This window comes from Ambystoma mexicanum, chromosome 2p, assembly GCF_040938575.1.
Source record: "Ambystoma mexicanum isolate Mex_15411 chromosome 2p, UKY_AmexF1_1, whole genome shotgun sequence".
NCBI lineage: Eukaryota > Metazoa > Chordata > Amphibia > Caudata > Ambystomatidae > Ambystoma > Ambystoma mexicanum.
In genome coordinates, this window is record NC_090923.1 from 1,122,170,621 (window position 1) to 1,122,191,570 (window position 20,950).

At 42.7% G+C, this 20,950-nt stretch overlaps 1 protein-coding gene across 2 annotated transcripts in view; it reads left to right on the top strand.

Moving 5' to 3' along the window:
* The window catches only part of LOC138567185 (protein RD3-like), a 67,118-nt gene that overhangs the window by 749 nt on the left and 45,419 nt on the right, over positions 1-20,950 (top strand). The gene's annotated exons all lie outside the window — the stretch shown is intronic.

The following is a 20,950-nucleotide window of genomic DNA, read 5'->3' on the forward strand; positions in this document are numbered from 1 at the left end:
AGTGTTCGCAATGAAAAATAAACGCTGGCGGACAGTATTTATTTGGAATTGTGCACGTCGCCTTCCAGGTGTTTACATTGGATTCCTATGGGGTCCACTTGCTTTATGCTGGTGCATAAAGCTGGCGGATCCCATAGGGATCTCCAGCATTTGTGCCAGCATTAAAATCCATGCCTGTGTAAATGCTGGGAGCATTTGTATGGTGGATAGGAAGGTGGTGGCGGAAATGCAAGATGCGTTCCTCCCCTCCGCTCTGCCATAAAAAGGTTTGAATATGGGGGGGTAACCTTAATGGCAGGCATTACTGTTACGCTCCCATTGAACATGAACCCCTTCATGTCGTAAGCTTGCTTGTGCTGCTGTCGCCCACACTGTGCATATTTTGTGTAAGGGGTGTGCATGCAGTGCTGGTCCACTATGCTGCATTTGCTCTGTGACAGGATTTGCAAAGCTATTGCTGAGGCGTGGGCTCTTTGTAATGTAATGTGATGTTGGATAGCCCCTAGCTGCCATTTTGGCTGCCTAGCTACTCGTGGTCGTGCCAGAAAAGCGCGCGCCGGCGGGGGGCTGAAAGAGGGATAGAGCGGAAGGCAGATGTGAATCCTGTGGTGTTGATGCATGCAGGGCAGAAATACCCAGTTCCTGGGTGTCGTGTGATTCTCAGTGGTTAGTGGGGGAGACACTTGGGGATGTGTGTCGTGCATAGACGAAGGCCCAAGATCGGTCAGTTGGAGTCAGCGCTGCAAGGAGCTGGTTAACTGCTGTCGTGGGGAGTGAAGGGGGTGATAGGACTGGAGGAGTAAGAAGTAGCATTGCTTCATAGCTCCAGTGGTATGCATGTAGGTAACTTTCTGCCCTGTGCGAGTTTCATTGAATTGTGGAAGTACAGGTTATTTAGAAAGCGCTCAGCATCAGGGATTCGAACCTTTGTTTGCGCAGCATGGTCTTGCTTCCAAGACCAGCGCGTTGCCATGTTGCTGAGGCAGTGAGGTGGAGAGAGAGAAAGATGTGAGTCCCTTTGTGATGGCAGGAAGAGGGGAATAGCTACTGGAAGTGAAACTTCAGGATGAAGACCATTGTTCCGGCAGCTGCCTCTGATGATCAGAGCTTTTGTTGTTTTGGTCTCATTTATGGGGTTCAGGGAGACCGACCCGAGTGAGGCAGACCTCCTGTATTTTGGGCTGCCGCCTTGACTGTGGGTGTCCCTGGCGTTTTCATGCCAGCGCGAAGAGAGAGGCTCCACCTGGTTGATGTTACCGGGAATGAGGGGTCTGCTCGTCGAGGTTGCTCTGAGGGGCTTAGGTTGCCTTGGGCTTTGACTGGTGCTGCTGTCAATTCAATAGCAAGGGTTTCCGATATTTTCTAAAGGCTAAGTGGTTTTTCTCTGTGCGCCGATGTCTGGGCATAGAATTTCACTTTTGGAAGACTGTTCCTCCATGGTGTTTTCGATTGAAGGTTAGTAAATGTACTCAAGCTCCGTTTCTGGACCAAACCACGGGAACATGAGGTCTCCCCTCCTATTTCTGAAGTCTCAAAATGCCCTACAATGGGGGTCTATCCACAATAAACAGCAGAGATGGACCCTTGCAAAGAGATTTCTTTTTTAATAAATGAAAGGACTTTGTCCATTTCATGAAAGTAAATCAAAGAGTACACAATAGATGCCGAAAGACAACTGATGCAAAGTGTCTTCTAATTTACACTAATGTTTAAACGATCAAAATTAAGACAAAATCACAACTATATTTACATCTAAATGAACAATATAGATACCACCTTTACTCTCTGAAACCAACTCCTTGCAAATCTCACCTCCACTTTCACCAACATACAATCGCAGAAAAATATATTAAACATCAAACATGTAAACATTTAACACAAATCATAGTAATTCACCCTGGCTAGCATCTGCTTTCTTTCTGTAGCTCAATGCTCTACTACTCAGCGCCCTTGATGCCACATGCATCTGTTGGGAACAAAAGTCCAAAAGGAAGAAAACCAATCAAGAAGTGCTGAAAGCTTGGCCTATTCGAGTTCCGGCTAGGTCCATTTTATTTGCTCAAGACCTTCGCCTTAATCAGGGCCACCATACACAACTCCATGCAAGAATTGGTTCTGAACAGTATCCTGTACTGAATGGGTGTAGTATAGAATCCAGTCACGAGTCCACTCCGTCTTGTGAACGATTGGAACCTAAACAGGTATGGACTGGCCTATAAGACAATAGGCCCATGGCCGAACCAAAAACGCAAAATGCTGGTGTAGGCCAGTTTTTTGGTTCAAAGTGGCCCACTTTATTTAGTCAATGTGGGCCAGTTTGACGAGTTACCCCACTACGTTTTGAGCAGTGTTGCTGAACACATATTCTTTAAAATGAACTATTTGCATCCCATTTTATCCAAAAAAAAAAACCTTGGCTACTATTTAAAGAGTGTCGCAAAAGGAATAAATAGACATTTGCAACTATGGGGCACTTTTTCATAGGGGCCCAAGACAATTTTATGGCCCAATCTGACCCTGAACGTAAATGGCTCTTGACGTCCTGTCCCTTGTGTGAACCCCAAAGGGTGCACTGGGAGCAGTAGAAGCTAAATATCTACCCTCCTGTCACTACCGTAGAGACCTCCGACTATGTTGATAATGAGGCCGACAACTGTAGCTGCGGCACGCCCACGTTCGGACTGTGCCGTCTGTGGCGTGGACTGGATCGCGCTCACAAGCAAATTCAATGGTGGCGTTGCAACTGCTGATGGTGGCTTGTTGCAACAAAACAAAAAAAGGACCAAAGCATTCTGGTTGGGTGGTAATGGATACATTTTCTCATGATGAACCTTGGACCTCTGAAGTGAATAGTTCGATTGGTTATGCTTAGGGTTTTCTTAAAAACAAAACGCTTTATCGTTCTGTTTATTCGAGTCTTAATCTGATACAGGGTCCAACTGGGGCATAACATTGTTCTGGGCACCAATGAAAAAAATGGGCCACCATTGCAAATGGCAATTCATTCATTTTTTTGACAAACTGTTTGAGTAGTACCCAAGGGGGAGGTTTTTTGATCAAATGTGATGCAACTTGTTTGTTATAAAGAATATGTATTCAGTAACACTGGTCACAATTACTAGCAGCACGGTGAAGTAACTTATCAAAGTGGCCCACATGGTCCAGAAAAGTGTCCCACTTTGACCCAAAAAACTGTCCCACATTAGCATTTTCTGTTTTTGGTTCGGGCATTACCCTACTGCCCTAAAAGCCAGTCTGAGCCTGATCCCATAACACATCATATAAAAAAAAGGTGAGAAACAAAACTGTCCAGCAACAAAATAAGGTGGTAACACACTCATAACACCACAGAAATGGCACACGCGTACATCACATCGACTAAAACGTTGGTATTTTATAGCCCTGGCAACAAATGTCCTCAAAAGGAAGCTTGGCATTCCTGACAGAGCCCAGAGAGAAGGGAAACGAGAGAAGAGTATTCAGAAGGAACCAATCATGCAACTTAGAAGGAATGAGATCCCATAACTTCCCCCGATCACCCAGGAGAAGAGAAAGCCCCCAGCCCACGCGTTCCCACCAGGGTGAGTATGAGGTCTGGCACAATGAATGATGTGAGTGAGATGGGGCAGTGGATATGTGGGATGTGAGTGGGGAAGGAAGCAAAGCAAGGCCCACCAGAGCAGAGCCGGCAGGATCGGCCCCTTACCTCAGCTCTAGCACACGCCAGGGTAGATGCTACCATGCCTGCTTCCTGTGCTGTAGCAATTATGTTTGCGAGCGAAGCTTGCGCTGCTTCTCTCTATGGCCAGGTACCTGCTGGGTCAACTGAAGCCCCCAGCACGAATATGCCCAAAACACACCATGTTACAACCTGCTTTCAATAAGCAAAACACAATACTGAAACAATCTTGGAATCAAAGTCCCCTTCTCCTGTCTAATCTGTAAAGAACACAAAAACCTGCAGAGAATTCTGGTGAGCAGGGCTGGTGCTACAATAAAGCAATTCTAGGATGCTGCTTAGGGCGCCACCAGCAGGCGGCCGCCAAGGAGCAACATTTTGATCCTAAGAACAAACTCTGGCACGCGGTAAAAGTCAGGGAATGGCCAACATTTTACCATGAGTCACATGCATTATTGAACCTGCTTTTGAGATATACTTGGCAAGGCAAACATTGGATCTATGTGAATATGCCAGCACTAGAATACCTGCGGTAAAACATACCAGCGGTGGCATTTCCTAGCTGTATAAGGGGAGGCAAGCAAGAATACATCCATGCAAAAGCACAAAAGCTGGAACTAAGTCACTCCCGCCTCCTACCTCCACCGCCCACCATTTCCACTGCCTTTAACTTCATGCCTGCCACAGAAGCAGAAGTCTCCTCCCTCATCACCAGTTTGAAGCCTTCCCGCTGCCCGGCTGACATCTGTCCTCCCCCACTTATCAAGGACTGTGCCACAGTCCTTACCCCCATCATCACTACATTTATCAACTTCTCGATCACCAACAGCTTTATCCCACATAACCTCAAGGAAGCATGTTATGTTATGTTAATTAATTTTGTTACGTGCACACACGCTGAAGCATCTTGGCGCTAGGGTGGACCGGAAGGATTTAGAGACCAACTGATGGAAGAATATATTAGAACAGATACGTTTTCAACAACCGACGGAAAGCAAGAAGATTTTCCGTGGCCCTAAGTGGCAAAGAGTTCCACAGTTTGGCGGCTGCCACAGAAAAGGAACGTCCCCCCACCGATGCAAACTGATAGCAAGGGATCACAAGAAGACATGAGCCCTTGGAACGCATTTCCAGAGGGGGCACATAGGGGCAAAGTTTATCCTGGAGATATTTTGCCCCTAAGCCATAAAAAGCTTGATGCACTATCACCAGTGAATTAAATTGGACCCTTTGGAGAACCAGGAGCCAATGCAGTGATCGAAGAACATGAGAGATGGGTGCACCATATGGGGTATCAGTGCAAATACATGCAGCATAGTTTTGGAGAAGCTGCAAACAATGAAGGAGATACACAAGCTGGGCTAGAAAGAGGGAGTTGCAATAATCCAGCCAACTGAGGACCAAAGAAGCTCTCACTAAGGGCCTCAGTCGGATAGGAAGAAAAGGGAGAACCTTGCCAAGGACTTGCAGTTGGAAGAATCCTGCTTCACAAACAGCCCCAACATGGCCATCCATCGATAGAGAGGCAGAACGAATCACTCCCAAATTCTTTACCTCGTAGACAGGGGAAGGGCATGGCCCAAGCTCCGTAGGCCAGAAAGCTGGGGACCAGGTCATAGTGGACGAGGGACCAATCGCCCGTGGGCCGTGTGGGGGATAGACCACGAGGACCTCAATCTTGTCCCCATTCAATTTCTGCCAGTTACTGCCCATCCACTTACTCACGGCCAACAGGCAACCCCTAAACTGAGACGCTGTGCCCAGCTGGGTAGAATCCAGCTGGCGATGATTTGGGTGTCGTAACACCTTAAGCCGAAGGAGCGGATCAGCAGAATCAGAGGCCGGATGTAGAGGTTAAAAAGGGCCGGGGACAAGGCCGAGCCCTGGGGAACCCCACAAAGCAAAACCACAGCGGCAGAAATAAAGGAGGCCAGTGTCAGTGTCTGAGTATGATCGGCTAAGAAGGAGGTGAACCAGGCCAAAACCTGGCCAGAAAGCCAGCCCCCACTAGCCGGTCCAGTAGTACCAGATGTTCCACTGTATCAAACGCGGCCAATAGGTCTAACAAAATGTGGGCACCCGTTCCACCTCCATCAGCCAGCAAACAAAGATCATCATACACCAAAACCAGTACACTTTCTGTCCCTCGGCCCGGTCGAAACCCGGACTGGAAGGGATCCAGGAAAGAAGAATGTTCCAAAAAGTAAGTAAACAAGGGGGAAACAAGGGACTCCAGCAATTCCATAAATAAGGTGAGCAGAGAGATAGGCCAAAATTTCGCCAGAGAGGAAGGATCTAACGAGCATGGGTATCACCAGTCAAAGATTACCTCCCTTGATCCCACCATTTCTACCAATTACAGGCCCATCCCCACGGTCCCTTTCCTTCTAACAATTCTAGACCATGCAGCATACATTCAAATACAAACCTACCTGGAATTACACAAGATCCTAAGCGCACGTTAGTCAGGTTTCCATCCAGGGCACGGCACTGAATCCGCCCTCCTGGACCACAAAAACCAGCTAGGTAACATCTGCGATGCAGGTTACTTTGCCTCCTATTGTTCGATCTCTCAGCAGCATTTGACCTCGTCAACAACAATATATTTTGCCACCACCTTACCACAGCTGACAACCTCTCCCCGCGGCCACCAAATGGATCTCATCATTCTTTGTAGCCCGAACTGCCCATGTTTACACAGGCAACGCAGTGGCCCACCATACGCAAATTCCCTGTGGTGTCGCACAGGGCTCCTGTGTTTCTCCATATGAAACAGGTGGTGGTGCCGGAAACACGAGAGCAACTGAAGAACAAGGCAAAGGGTATTACATCAAAAATTCATTTTATTTTGTTATAGATTGTGAAAAAGTCTTTAATTAATTCATTTTGTAAAACACATCCTATATAACAGACATTCATTCATACTAATACAGCTCAATACAGCTCTAAAAATAGTGCATTTAATTTTTTTTAAAGGGAAATGTGAAGAAAGTGCAACAACTGTTCCATTGTTAGGATAAAAAATATGGTTTCTAAAAAAGAATAATGGGATCAAAAGCAAACAGATACAAATTCTGTGTAATGGAAATGTCAACAACACTTCCAGTGTTCAATGATAATGGTTCATTCCAGACAAAAGTTATCTTTGTTATAGATTGTAAAAAAGTCTTTAATTCATTTTGTAAAACACATCCTATATAACAGACATTCATACTAATACAGCTCAATACAGCTCTAAAAATAGTGCATTTACATTTTTTAAAGGGAAATGTGAAGAAAGTGCAACAACTGTTCCATTGTTAGGATAAAAAATACGCTTTCTAAAAAAACAATTAATGGGATCAAAAGCAAACAGATACAAATTCTGTGTAATGGAAATGTCAACAACACTTCCAGTGTTCAATGATAATGGTTCATTCAAGACAAAAGTTATTGACTATTAGTGCCCAGACTGTTGATGCCAAGATAAATAAGTCTTCTTAGTCAAATAGGCTTCTTAATACATAGTTTCGACTTGAATAGTTATCTATGTCTTCATCAGGATAGGGATGAACCTAACAACATTTCTAAAAAGAAAAAGAAAAAGAAAAATAAAAAGAAAAAGAACAAACAATGGTACAATTAAAATTGGATGTTAAAAAACCTTAGTTCACTCAGTTGCTCTCTGTGAATACCAATAGACCAAATATGGGGAGAGGACAAATTAAGTCATTCTTTGAAACCAACCCAAAATTGACTAAATGGAGAGGGTTAACTCCAATTTATTTAAATGTTGCCCACTAAGGGGCAATGCATATCTCAAAAGGCCTCACATACCTCCCTTTATCTACAAAAGGATAGAGAATTCAATGCATCAGGAAAGAAAAAATCATTTCACATTGATGGGACACTATAATTTCGTGTCAATATATTTTCCCTTGTTTAACACCCTGCTCCCCCCATGTCTCCATTTGGAATTCCATTCAACAATCAACTAAAGTAATACCTGAAAACCATACACCGGATGGTAAACTGGTCATGTCTCGACCAGCTTCTCCTCTGTATTAGAGATGCTGGGTCAAATACAGGTAGTCCTCATTATAAAGCACACTCCAGGAAATTTGTAAACATCAAACATCCCTGAAACGGCAAACAGCAAAAGAACAGTACTTCTGTCACCACTGTATTACAATCCTACTTTAAGAGTATTTGATATAAGGCAAATGAGCACCACAAAAGGTATGCCAGCGAAATTACCTCAAAAAAGGGATAAATCTCCTTGACTTTGTATAGATGAAATGTCGGCACCGTCTGTCTCTTATCGATGCTGACTTTGTAGAAATGAAAGAGGGATAGACAGAAAACTGTAACCGCCGTAACGTCCCCACTGTGTCGCAGTTCCTACTCTGCAAGCGACGCAGCTTCTAAACGCGAAAAACGAAATCAAACATATCAATGCTACGCTGAGGCTGTAGAGAAATGCAATCCAATGTGTGCTCTTCAATTGGAAAACAATTGGAAAACAAGAGAGAAGACCCCCCTTCTTACTCAATATATGGGGCGTAACACCCCCAAATGTCTTCTGTGCAAGCAATTCGAAGATTAAATGAGGTCGCTGTAATATCCCTTCTATCAAGCAGTTTCTACTCTGCATGCAGCACTGCTTCTAAAAAAGAAGCGAAATTAAAAGTGTTACGCCAATGTTACATGACAAATAGTACATGTCACGCTAAGGCTGCATGGGGAAGCACTCCAATATGTGCTTGATGATAGAGAAAAAGAAAAAGAAAAAGAAAAAGGGGAAGTTCAAAGCTGATTTCTAAAACATATTTCAAAAAAGATATTAAAAAAAAGAAGGTTCAAAGCAAATTTCTGGAAAAGCACTTACCTCACGCAGAGTGACCTTCGCCCACGAAGAGTCCCAGCAGACTGAGGAGACCAAGCGGAAAGCGCTAGTCCCTCTTTTATGTTGTGGATGTTAGGGGCATAGGTACAAACAAAGGACCATTATCGCGTGTCCCCGGGTCACAAACACAGAAAAGGGACCAACGGCATATATGCACCTACCAAAGGAGAGTTGTTTCTAATGCTCGCGTGTTCTACCGCCGTATAAATGATCTGGTGCCAAATTTTTACAGATAAATGGCCAATCAGTGTGCAAAAGAAGAAAAAGAAAAAGAATGTCAAGAGTCCTCATTTTGTATACTTCTTGTAGCCCAAATGTAGGTGTTCTTCAAAACACATAATGTGTGTAAAGATGAAATAAACTGTGTATTGTCGCCAGGATCTAAAAGATACACTCAGTTTTGAAGTTTTAAAATTAGAAGACCAGACATCGTACTGATAATACAAGGAGGAATGAAATCCAAATAACTTTATTTGAAATAAAATTATTTTCAAAAAATCCTTCTTAGCTCCATTCCTCCTGTTGATTCAGGCCTGCGGTGAGGCTATTAGTATGGTATATCCACCACTGTTCTCTTTGCGCAAGACATGTGGCCACATTAGCCTTATCTGTGCCACATACTCTTTCTACAGCCCACCATTGCAGATCTTCTGGGCTGTGTTTTAGTTCCAAAAAATGTGTGCTCAAAGGGGCATTGAGTTGTTTGGTTCTAATCTTCGAACGATGTTCACCTATTCGTAATTTAACTGCTCTGGTGGTCTTTCCTATATATGTCTTCTTACAAGGGCAAATAATAGCGTAAATCACATTAGTACTGAGGCAAGTGGTGTGTTGCCTAAGTTTCCAGTCCCTCCCATGAATATTAACAATGGAGGTGGCTGAAGTGCTAGCACAGTTGCAAAAGTTACCACATGGGAAATGGCCAACAATAGGGGACATGCCCCAAGTCATAGAAATAGTGGGTTGTGTATCTTGTAGATGGTTCCTATCTGCTTTCTAAACCCAGTTTTTGATGTTCTTGCCCTTTTTGAATGCATACATTGGTATGGGTAATTTCTGCATATTTAGTTGGAGCAAATGCCAGTGGCTAGAGATAATTTTCTTGATCTGGTTGTGCTGCGAATTAAATTTGAGTGCACACACTATTTGATCATCCTTTAACTTTCTTTCTCGTACAACATTTTTTTTCAAAAGTAGTTCTCTATGTTGGTAACATGTTCGTTTTTTACAGCGTCTGAGAAGTTGTTTAGGGTATCCTCTTACTAATAGTCTATCTTCTATAATAGAGGCTTGCTTGATGAAATCTTCTACTTTAGTACAGTTCCTACGAGCTCTAAGAAACTGCCCATAGGGAATATTTGATTTCAGAGATTGAGAGTGAAAGCTCTGATGGTGCAATATAGTATTCCTATCAGAGTCCTTTCTGTACAGGTCCACAACCAATCTCTTATCGTCCACTTTTATTAATAAATCCAAGAAGGCAATCTCTTTGTTGCTGGTCTGGATAGTGAATTTCAAATTTGGATTAAGATTATTAATCCAAGTGAAAAACATATTGTAGTCACCTTTTGAACCGTCCCAAATAATCAGTATGTCATCGATGTACCATTTGTAGAGTTTTAGAGCCGGTTTAAATGGATTGGACTCTGTGAGAATATTAGACTCTTCAAAATCCCACGTATATAGGGTAGCATAATTTGGGGCAAAAGATGCCCCCATTGCAGTCCCCTTTATTTGCATGTAATATGTGTTTTTGAATCTGAAAAAGTTCTTAGAGAGAGCAATTTCTAATAGTTCTACCAGGAACTCACTAGGTACAGAAATAATATCTGTTCTGGTTTGGAGAAATCTCTTCATAATCCCCAGGGATTCACCTTGTGGGATATTCGAATATAACGATTCAACATCCAATGTGATGAGTATGTCATGGTCCTTATTAAAGGGAAACGATTCTACAAACCTTATAACATCCGTTGAGTCCGAAAGGTAAGTAGGCGTATTTTTTGCCAATGGTTTCAAGAAAAAATCTAAGTATTGACCTATAGGTTCCAAAATGGAACCACTCAAAGAAACAATAGGTCAACCCGGGGGAGCACTCATGCTTTAATGTATCTTAGGTAACATATAGATAATAGGAGTCCTGGTGTTAGAGGGCAGCAGGAAATTAAGTTCTTTTTGCGAAATGATGTCTCTTTCCAATGCATCTTTGCCCAATGTTTCAATTTCCTTCCGGATCCTAGGGGAAGGGTCTCCTTGTAGTTTTACATAAACCTCTTTGTTTTCAAGCTGTCGAGTAACTTCATGGTCATATTTCATAGCATCCCAAACTACAACTCCCCCTCCCTTGTCGGCTTTTTTTATCACAATTGTTCTATCTGACTGTAATTCCTTAAGTCCTGCCCAATCTTCTTTGGTGAAATTGAAGCATTTTTTCGATGTAGTCTTATCTTTGTTCGCATAGATAGCATGAACATCTCTAAGCACCACTTTCTCAAAAGTAGCCATTTCTTTAGATATCATATTCAGTGAAGGAGTAAATTTAGAAGGAGGTCTAAAAGGCGTATTAGGGCTTAATTCCGTAGAGGTAATCTGAGTATTAGAAAAGAAATCTTTAAGTCTAATCTTACGGAACATGCTCCTGAGTTCACCTTCTACTTCCATTTTACTAGGATCCCTCATAGGAATAAAAGAAAAGCCTTTTTCTAGTATAGAAACTTCATTAGGTGTCAAATTCTTGTTTGACAGGTTGTATACCGCAGAGGGAGGGTCTACCTTCTGTACGCCCTCCTTCTTGTCTCGAATACATTTCCTAACGGGGCGGGCCTGTCTGAGGGGGAGGAAAAGGGAGTTCAGGTGGAGGATAAGGTTGCATCTGCCCCTGCTGGGCAAACCCCTGGGGATAAAAATAAGGAGGATATTGGAAGAAGATGTTTTGTCTTCCTCTCCTTCCCCCTCTTTGTTGGCCTCTGCCCCGTTGTCTCTGATTTTGTTGGATACCTCTCCTACCCTTTTGGTAGCCATCTCCCTCGTTGGAAGAGATATCTGAAAAGGTAACCTTCTTGCAGGAAAACAAATTCCCTGTGTTGTCATCTGGGTCCCTCCAATTGGCTGGACCCTGGTAGTCAGTGCTGAGATATGGATATGCTGTTTCTTTAGAAAAGTTTTTAACATCTTTGATAAGTTTCTCCATTTTTTTCGCCGTGGTTGTTTTGATAAAGTCAGTGACTAGATTTTCGATGGTCTCTAGTTTTTCTTTAATATTCATAATAGTTGTATCCGCCCTAAATGCGACTTCTGCCTTTTCTATCTCTTCTCCAACTGCTATACTTTTTTTCAAGGCTGTGTTTATAGTGAGCAGCATCCAGTCCCTGCTACACTTTGTCCCTATTCCAGAAAATGCACTTTTGTATTCAACATCATCTATGATCAGACAAGGCTCATTACGGACTAATAGTCCTGTAGGGATAATATTCTTCTTTAAATATTCTGTAAGGAGATGACTGTGCATTTCCGGTTCTAAATTTCTTTTTCTTGAGACGCAAAATGCTATCACTAGCATTGGCTACCAAAAGGGTAGGAGAGGTATCCAACAAAATCAGAGACAACGGGGCAGAGGCCAACAAAGAGGGTAAAGGAGAGGAAGACAAAACATCTTCTTCCAATATCCTCCTTATTTTTATCCCCAGGGGTTTGCCCAGCAGGGGCAGATGCAACCTTATCCTCCACCTGAACTCCCTTTTCCTCCACCTCAGACAGGCCCGCCCCCGTTAGGAAATGTATTCGAGACAAGAAGGAGGGCGTACAGAAGGTAAACCCTCCCTCTGAGGTATACAACCTGTCAAACAAGAATTTGACACCTAATGAAGTTTCTATACTAGAAAAAGGCTTTTCTTTTATTCCTATGAGGGATCCTAGTAAAATGGAAGTAGAAGGTGAACTCAGGAGCATGTTCCGTAAGATTAGACTTAAAGATTTCTTTTCTAATACTTAGATTGCCTCTACGGAATTAAGCCCTAATACGCCTTTTAGACCTCCTTCTAAATTTACTCCTTCACTGAATATGATATCTAAAGAAAAGGCTACTTTTGAGAAAGTGGTGCTTAGAGATTTTCATGCTATCTATGCGAACAAAGATAAGACTATGTCGAAAAAATGCTTCAATTTCACCAAAGAAGATTGGGCAGGACTTAAGGAATTACAGTCAGATAGAACGATTGTGATTAAAAAGCCGACAAGGGAGGGGGAGTTGTAGTTTTGGATGCTATGAAATATGACCATGAAGTTACTCGACAGCTTGAAAACAAAGAGGTTTATGTAAAACTACAAGGAGACCCTTCCCCTAGGATCCGGAAGGAAATTGAAACATTGGGCAAAGATGCATTGGAAAGAGACATCATTTCGCAAAAAGAACTTAATTTCCTGCTGCCCTCTAACACCAGGACTCCTCTTATCTATATGTTACCTAAGATACATAAAAGCATGAGTGCTCCCCCGGGTCGACCTATTGTTTCTTTGAGTGGTTCCATTTTGGAACCTGTAGGTCAATACTTAGATTTTTTCTTGAAACCAGTGGCAAAAAATACGCCTACTTACCTTTCGGACTCAACGGATGTTATAAGGTTTGTAGAATCGTTTCCCTTTAATAAGGACCATGACATACTCATCACATTGGATGTTGAATCGTTATATTCGAATATCCCACAAGGTGAATCCCTGGGGATTATGAAGAGATTTCTCCAAACCAGAACAGATATTATTTCTGTACCTAGTGAGTTCCTGGTAGAACTATTAGAAATTGCTCTCTCTAAGAACTTTTTCAGATTCAAAAACACATATTACATGCAAATAAAGGGGACTGCAATGGGGGCATCTTTTGCCCCAAATTATGCTACCCTATATACGTGGGATTTTGAAGAGTCTAATATTCTCACAGAGTCCAATCCATTTAAACCGGCTCTAAAACTCTACAAATGGTACATCGATGACATACTGATTATTTGGGACGGTTCAAAAGGTGACTACAATATGTTTTTCACTTGGATTAATAATCTTAATCCAAATTTGAAATTCACTATCCAGACCAGCAACAAAGAGATTGCCTTCTTGGATTTATTAATAAAAGTGGACGATAAGAGATTGGTTGTGGACCTGTACAGAAAGGACTCTGATAGGAATACTATATTGCACCATCAGAGCTTTCACTCTCAATCTCTGAAATCAAATATTCCCTATGGGCAGTTTCTTAGAGCTCGTAGGAACTGTACTAAAGTAGAAGATTTTATCAAGCAAGCCTCTATTATAGAAGATAGACTATTAGAAAGAGGATACCCTAAACAACTTCTCAGATGCTGTAAAAAACAAGCACGTTACCAACATAGAGAACTACTTTTGGAAAAAAATGTTGTACGAGAAAGAAAGTTGAAGGATGATCAAATAGTGTGTGCACTCACATTTAATTCGCAGCACAACCAGATCAAGAAAATTATCTCTAGCCACTGGCATTTGCTCCAACTAAATATGCAGAAATTACCCAAACCAATTTATGCATTCAAAAAGGGCAAGAACATCAAAAACTGGGTTTCGAAAGCAGATAGGAACCATCTACAAGATACACAACCCACTATTCCTATGACTTGGGGCATGTCCCCTATTCTTGGCCATTTCCCATGTGGTAACTGTTGCAACTGTGCTAGCACTTCAGCCACCTCCATTGTTAATATTCATGGGAGGGACTGGAAACTTAGGCAACACACCACTTGCCTCAGTACTAATGTGATTTATGCTATTATTTGCCCTTGTAAGAAGGCATATATAGGAAAGACCACCAGAGCGGTTAAATTACGAATAGGCGAACATCGTTCGAAGATTAGAACCAAACAACTCAATGCCCCTTTGAGCACACATTTTTTGGAACTAAAACACAGCCCAGAAGATCTGCAATGGTGGGCTGTAGAAAGAGTATGTGGCACAGATAAGGCTAATGTGGCCACACGTCTTGCGCAAAGAGAACAGTGGTGGATATACCATACTAATAGCCTCACTGCAGGCCTGAATCAACAGGAGGAATGGAGCTAAGAAGGATTTTTTGAAAATAATTTTATTTAAAATAAAGTTATTTGGATTTCATTCCTCCTTGTATTATCAGTACGATGTCTGGTCTTCTAATTTTAAAACTTCAAAACTGAGTGTATCTTTTAGATCCTGGCGACAATACACAGTTTATTTCATTTTTACACACATTATGTGTTTTGAAGAACACCTATATTCGGGCTACAAGAAGTATACAAAATGAGGACTCTTGACATTCTTTTTCTTTTTCTTCTTTTGCACACTGATTGGCCATTTATCTGTAAAAATTTGGCACCAGATCATTTATACGGCGGTAGAACACGCGAGCATTAGAAACAACTCTCCTTTGGTAGGTGCATATATGCCATTGGTCCTTTTTCTGTGTTTGTGACCCGGGGACACACGATAATGGTCCTTTGTTTGTACCTATGCCTCTAACATCCACGACATAAAAGAGGGACTAGCGCTTTCCGCTTGGTCTCCTCAGTCTGCTGGGACTCTTCGTGGGCGAAGGTCACTCTGCGTGAGGAAAGCGCTTTTTCAGAAATTTGCTTTGAACCTTCTTTTTTTGAAATATCTTTTTTGAAATATGTTTTGGAAATCAGCTTTGAACTTCCTCTTTTTCTTTTTCTTTTTCTTTTTCTCTATCATCAAGCACATATTGGAGTGCTTCCCCATGCAGCCTTAGTGTGACATGTACTATTTGTCATGTAACATTGGCGTAACACTTTTCATTTTGCTTCTTTTTTAGAAGCAGTGCTGCATGCAGAGTAGAAACTGCTTGACAGAAGGGATATAACAGCGACCTCATTTAATCTTCGAATTGCTTGCACAGAAGACATTTGGGGGTGTTACGCCCCATATATTGAGTAAGAAGGGGGGTCTTCTCTCTTGTTTTCCAATTGAAGAGCACACATTGGATTGCATTTCTCTACAGCCTCAGCGTAGCATTGATATGTTTGATTTCGTTTTTCGCGTTTAGAAGCTGCGTCGCTTGCAGAGTAGGAACTGCGACACAGTGGGGACGTTACGGCGGTTACAGTTTTCTGTCTATCCCTCTTTCATTTCTACAAAGTCGGCATCGATAAGAGACAGATGGTGCCGACATTTCATCTATACAAAGTCAAGGAGATATATCCCTTTTTTGAGGTAATTTCGCTGGCATACCTTTTGTGGTGCTCATTTGCCTTATATCAAATACTCTTAAAGTAGGATTGTAATACAGTGGTGAGAGAGGTACTGTTCTTTTGCTGTTTGGCGTTTCAGGGATGTTTGATGTTTACAAATTTCCTGGAGTGTGCTTTATAATGAGGACTACCTGTATTTGACCCAGCATCTCTAATACAGAGGAGAAGCCGGTCAAGACAAGACCAGTTTACCATCAGGTGTATGGTTTTCAGGTATTACTTTATTTGATTGTTGAATGGAATTCCAAATGGAGACATGGGGTGAGCGGGGTGTCAAACTAGGGAAAATATATTGACACAAAATTATAGTGTCCCATCAACGTGAAATGATTTTTTCTTTCCTGATGCATTGAATTCTCTATCCTTTTGTAGATAAAGGGAGGTATGTGAGGCCTTTTGAGATATGAATTGCCCCTTAGTGGGCAACATTTAAATAAATTGGAGTTAACCCTCTCCATTTAGTCAATTTTGGGTTGGTTTCAGAGTATGACTTAATTTGTCCTCTCCCCATATTTGGACTATTGGTATTCACAGAGAGCAACTGAGTGAACTAAGGTTTTTTAACATCCAATTTTAATTGTACCATTGTTTGTTCTTTTTCTTTTTCTTTTCAGAAATGTTGTTAGGTTCATCCCTATCCTGATGAAGACATAGATAACTATTCAAGTCGAAACTATGTATTAAGAAGCCTATTTGACTAAGAAGACTTATTTATCTTGGCATCAACAGTCTGGGCACTAATAGTCGATAACTTTTGTCTGAAATGAACCATTATCATTGAACACTGGAAGTGTTGTTGACATTTCCATTACACAGAATTTGTATCTGTTTTCTTTTGAACCCATTAATTGTTTTTTTAGAAAGCGTATTTTTTATCCTAACAATGGAACAGTTGTTGCACTTTCTTCACATTTCCCTTTAAAAAAATGTAAATGCACTATTTTTAGAGCTGTATTGAGCTGTATTAGTATGAATGAATGTATGAATGTCTGTTATATAGGATGTGTTTTACAAAATGAATTAATTAAAGACTTTTTTACAATCTATAACAAAGATAACTTTTGTCTGGAATGAACCATTATCATTGAACACTGGAAGTGTTGTTGACATTTCCATTACACAGAATTTGTATCTGTTTGCTTTTGATCCCATTAATTGTTTTTTTAGAAAGCATATTTTTTATCCTAACAATGGAACAGTTGTAGCACTTTCTTCACATTTCCCTTTAAAAAAATGTAAATGCACTATTTTTAGAGCTGTATTGAGCTGTATTAGTATGAATGAATGTATGAATGTCTGTTATATAGGATGTGTTTTACAAAATTAATTCATTAAAGACTTTTTTACAATCTATAACAAAATAAAAAGAATTTTTGATGTAATACCCTTTGCCTTGTTCTTCAGTTGCTCTCGTGTTTTTGGCACCACCACCTGTTTCATATGTATTGTTTTACCTCTAGGTGCCGGGTTTGGAGGTTCCCACCATTGTTTGTTGGTTTCCTGTGTTTCTCCAACCTTGTCCAATATTTATACAAAACCTCTATTTGACCACCTTGACTCTCTGGTTATCTTATACACAAACTATGCTTTTGATACTCAGACCGTCATCTCCCTCTCGGGTAACTATGAACATGCCATATCACCAGAATCTATGACACCATCCAAACTTAGATGGCCACACACCAACTCTGACTTAATGATGATAAGACAGAGATCCTGATCGTAGGTATACCCACACGTCTAGCCAAACTTGATCCAGCCTACCGTGCTTTCACGATTGATGCCATCCTGGTCTCTTTGGCTGTCAAAATGTTGGCCGTCTACCTTGACTCCAGCCTATGCATGTCCCACAATGTCAACGCAATTGCCACCTCAGCTGAGCGCATGCAAACACTTCCTCTCCTCACAAGCAGTAATAGGCTCTTGTCTTGATTACTGTAACTCCCTCCTCGCTGGCACTTCAGAGCTGAACTTGGACAAGCTCCAGACCATCCACATCAATGCTATCTGAGCAGCCTTAGACCTCTCCAAACGTGACCATGTCTTAACCCATATAAATGCGGCCCACTGGCTCCCTGTCTGTGAAAAGATCAACTTTAAAATACTTTCCATCGCTCATCGTGGTCTTTCTAACTCTGCACTGCCTTACCTGTCGCCAAGAACAGTTTGTCTAGACCGACCAGACTTATCTACAGGTGCAGACTTCCCACCCCGTGTTTCAGACGCACTAGAGCCGGGGGCTCTAGCTTCCCAGCTATTGCTGCACGACTGTGGAATATCTTACCTATGCTCTAAGAACTCATATTGGCCTTTCAGAAAACAACTGAAAACTGTCTTATTCCACTGACACTGCATTGGCCTCGAGACAACAGTTGTACTATGGGTGAACTTCCCCTTGCCTACCCTCACCCTCCCAACCTCCCTACCCTCCTATCCCCCCTTCATCAACAAGCACCTTGATGCCTGTGGATTTTGCGTGCTCCACAAATGCAAAAATAAATAAATAAACGCCACTACTGGGGGTTTTACCACCTGCAAACCAGTCCCAGCATTTGGACCAGGAAGGCACATGCCTCGAACCACAGAGGCACAATTTCAAATTCCTTCTGCAGCCCAGAGGCAGGTTGGTCCATCAGAGCAGGAGGTTTCTTAAATGACCAGTGCCTATTGAAACCGATAAGAAACAGTTTGGGTCAAAAGAAAACAAAACATTCCTTGTTACGGGTTGGGCAAAGGCTTCCAGAGTTCAGAAATGCAAAGAGACAGTCCAGTGCTCCGAATTCATCTGCTCAAAGGCACTGCACTCTCCAAATATATGTTAGCAAACGTCATTTAGTTATTGAAATAGCACTATTAGACACGCCTCCCAAAGCCCTACTATAACGGTTAATTAACATTTGTTTTTAGAAGGAGCTATTCTACCTGGCGTGACCTACTTGATGAGCCTTCCCACTGGTCAGTTTTCACTGTCATAGATAATCAGGCATCGGTGGAGCACGGTCTGCCTCATCTGTGATGGTGGCAAGGTACTTGCTGCATTGACCTACCCTTTTCCGAATGCCCGCTTACATCCACGCCTTGCTTTTTCCATCCTACCCTTTTCCAAAGCCCAGCCCTGTCAGCGGTCATCTGAAATTGTAGCCAAAGTAGCTGAGCCTGTCCCAAAACTCAGCCCGGGGCTCAACATAGCCTAGAGGACAGCCCTATCCAGAGCCCAGCACAGCCCAGAGATCAGCTTGAGCTCTGCCGAAAGTTGATCCCAGAATCCCAGGTGGATCCAAGCTCTACCCAGACCGCCGCCTAGATCCCCGCCCACAGCCAGCTTTGAACCCAGCCCAGTGCCCAGCCTACATAGTTCAGACCGTAGCCAGCCCATATCTCAGGCCGGACACTAGCCATGTCTGCAGCTCAGTCCGCCCAGAACATGAATCCTGCCCAGAGAGTCGAGCCTAGATCGCAGTTCAGCCCACTCGTCATCTTTACGTAAAGGCTAGCTAGACCGAGCCCCATCGGAAGCCAAACCCAGCACAGAATCCATTCCTGCCTGGAGCTCAGCATAGACCCCTGATACTATCTTAAGCCTTTGACCATGTCAATGCAGGCTGAATGAAGCCTTGCAGTGAGCCTCACACCATGTGTAATCCCACCCAGATGGAAACCCAACAATCCCCAGAGCCCAGCACAGCTCCACCCAAGACTCCAGATGAACTTGGAGCGGAGTGATGGATGCACAAACCCCAGCCTTGAAAATGGGCCAGTCTGTTTAAATTCCCATACAGCTGAGAGCCTGGCCCAGTTTAGAGCCCAGATCAAACATTCCAGTCCAGAAAACAAATATGAAAACCGGCCCAACAAGTCTGGAACCCCGGCAAACTGGATCTCACCAACCATCACCCAGTCTAATGGCCTGCAAAACCCTCTGCTCCGACCACATGACAACGGATAGCCCAGCCTAGTCCATCTCCCACCTAAGCCCAGAGTCCATGGGAGCAAGCTAAATCGCTTACAGAGTTCCGCCAGGCCCAGCCAACTTTGGTCGCAGGTCCAGCTAAAGGCCATCAGGACCCAACCCCATACCCAGAGCGATGCCCACTCACACAACACAGATGCAAGAGCTAAGGAATAAAAACATATACAGTGAGTACTTCTGGCGGCTTCAATCCCCCCACCCCCGCGCACCCCCTATAACAGCTGTATTTTGAAGAGAACACGCAGAGTATTTTCAGGTGTAGAGCTCAGAGTGAGTCGTGTATTATTAGCCGCAGAGCTTTGAATGAATCCATTTAGAACCAGAAGCTGAGCTCTGCGAGAGTCTGGATATTATTGTTAGCAGAGTGTCAGCCAAGTATTTGTATAATCGGGTGCAGCAGCCTGAGATAGGGGGGAATTACCAGAGTCCAAGCTCAGGGTGAGTCTGCTTATCGTGAGTGAAGCTGCTGTTTTTCATCAGGAGTAGAGCTGGCGTGAGGTAATATGTACATCGCTAAGTGAATATGGGTATTGCCATGAGTGGGGCCTCTGCAAGTGTATTGCTGAAGACAGTTATCAGAGATCTTAAAGGAGAACAAACGAGATGCATCATCAGAATCATGTATGCACCGTCAAACCTTTCAGTAAAGCCTAAATCTCATGGTCAGATCTGTCTGTAAAATTTACATCTAATGGTCAGCCCTGCCAGTAAAGATTACATCTTATGGTCAGCCCTGTCTTTAAAGTCTACATCTTAGGTCAACACTGTTTGTAAAGTCTACATCTTAGGTCAAGTCTACATCCTAGGTCAGCCCTGTCTGTAAAGTCTACATTTTAGGTCAAGTCAAGTCAGCCCTGTCTGTAAAGTCTACATTTTACGGTCAGCCCTGTCAGTAAAGCTTACATCTTATGGTCAGCCCTACCAGTAAAGCCTACATCTTACGGTCAGCCCTGTCTATAAAGTCTACATCTTAGTTCAGCTCTGTCAGTAAAACCTACATTTTAAGGTCAGCCCTACCAGTAAAGAATACATCTTATGGTCAGCCCTTTCAGTAAAGCCTACATTTTACGGTCAGCCCTGTCTGTAAAGTCTACATCTTAGGTCAGCTCTGTCAGTAAAACCTACATCTTAAGGTCAGCCCTGTCAGTAAAGCTTACATC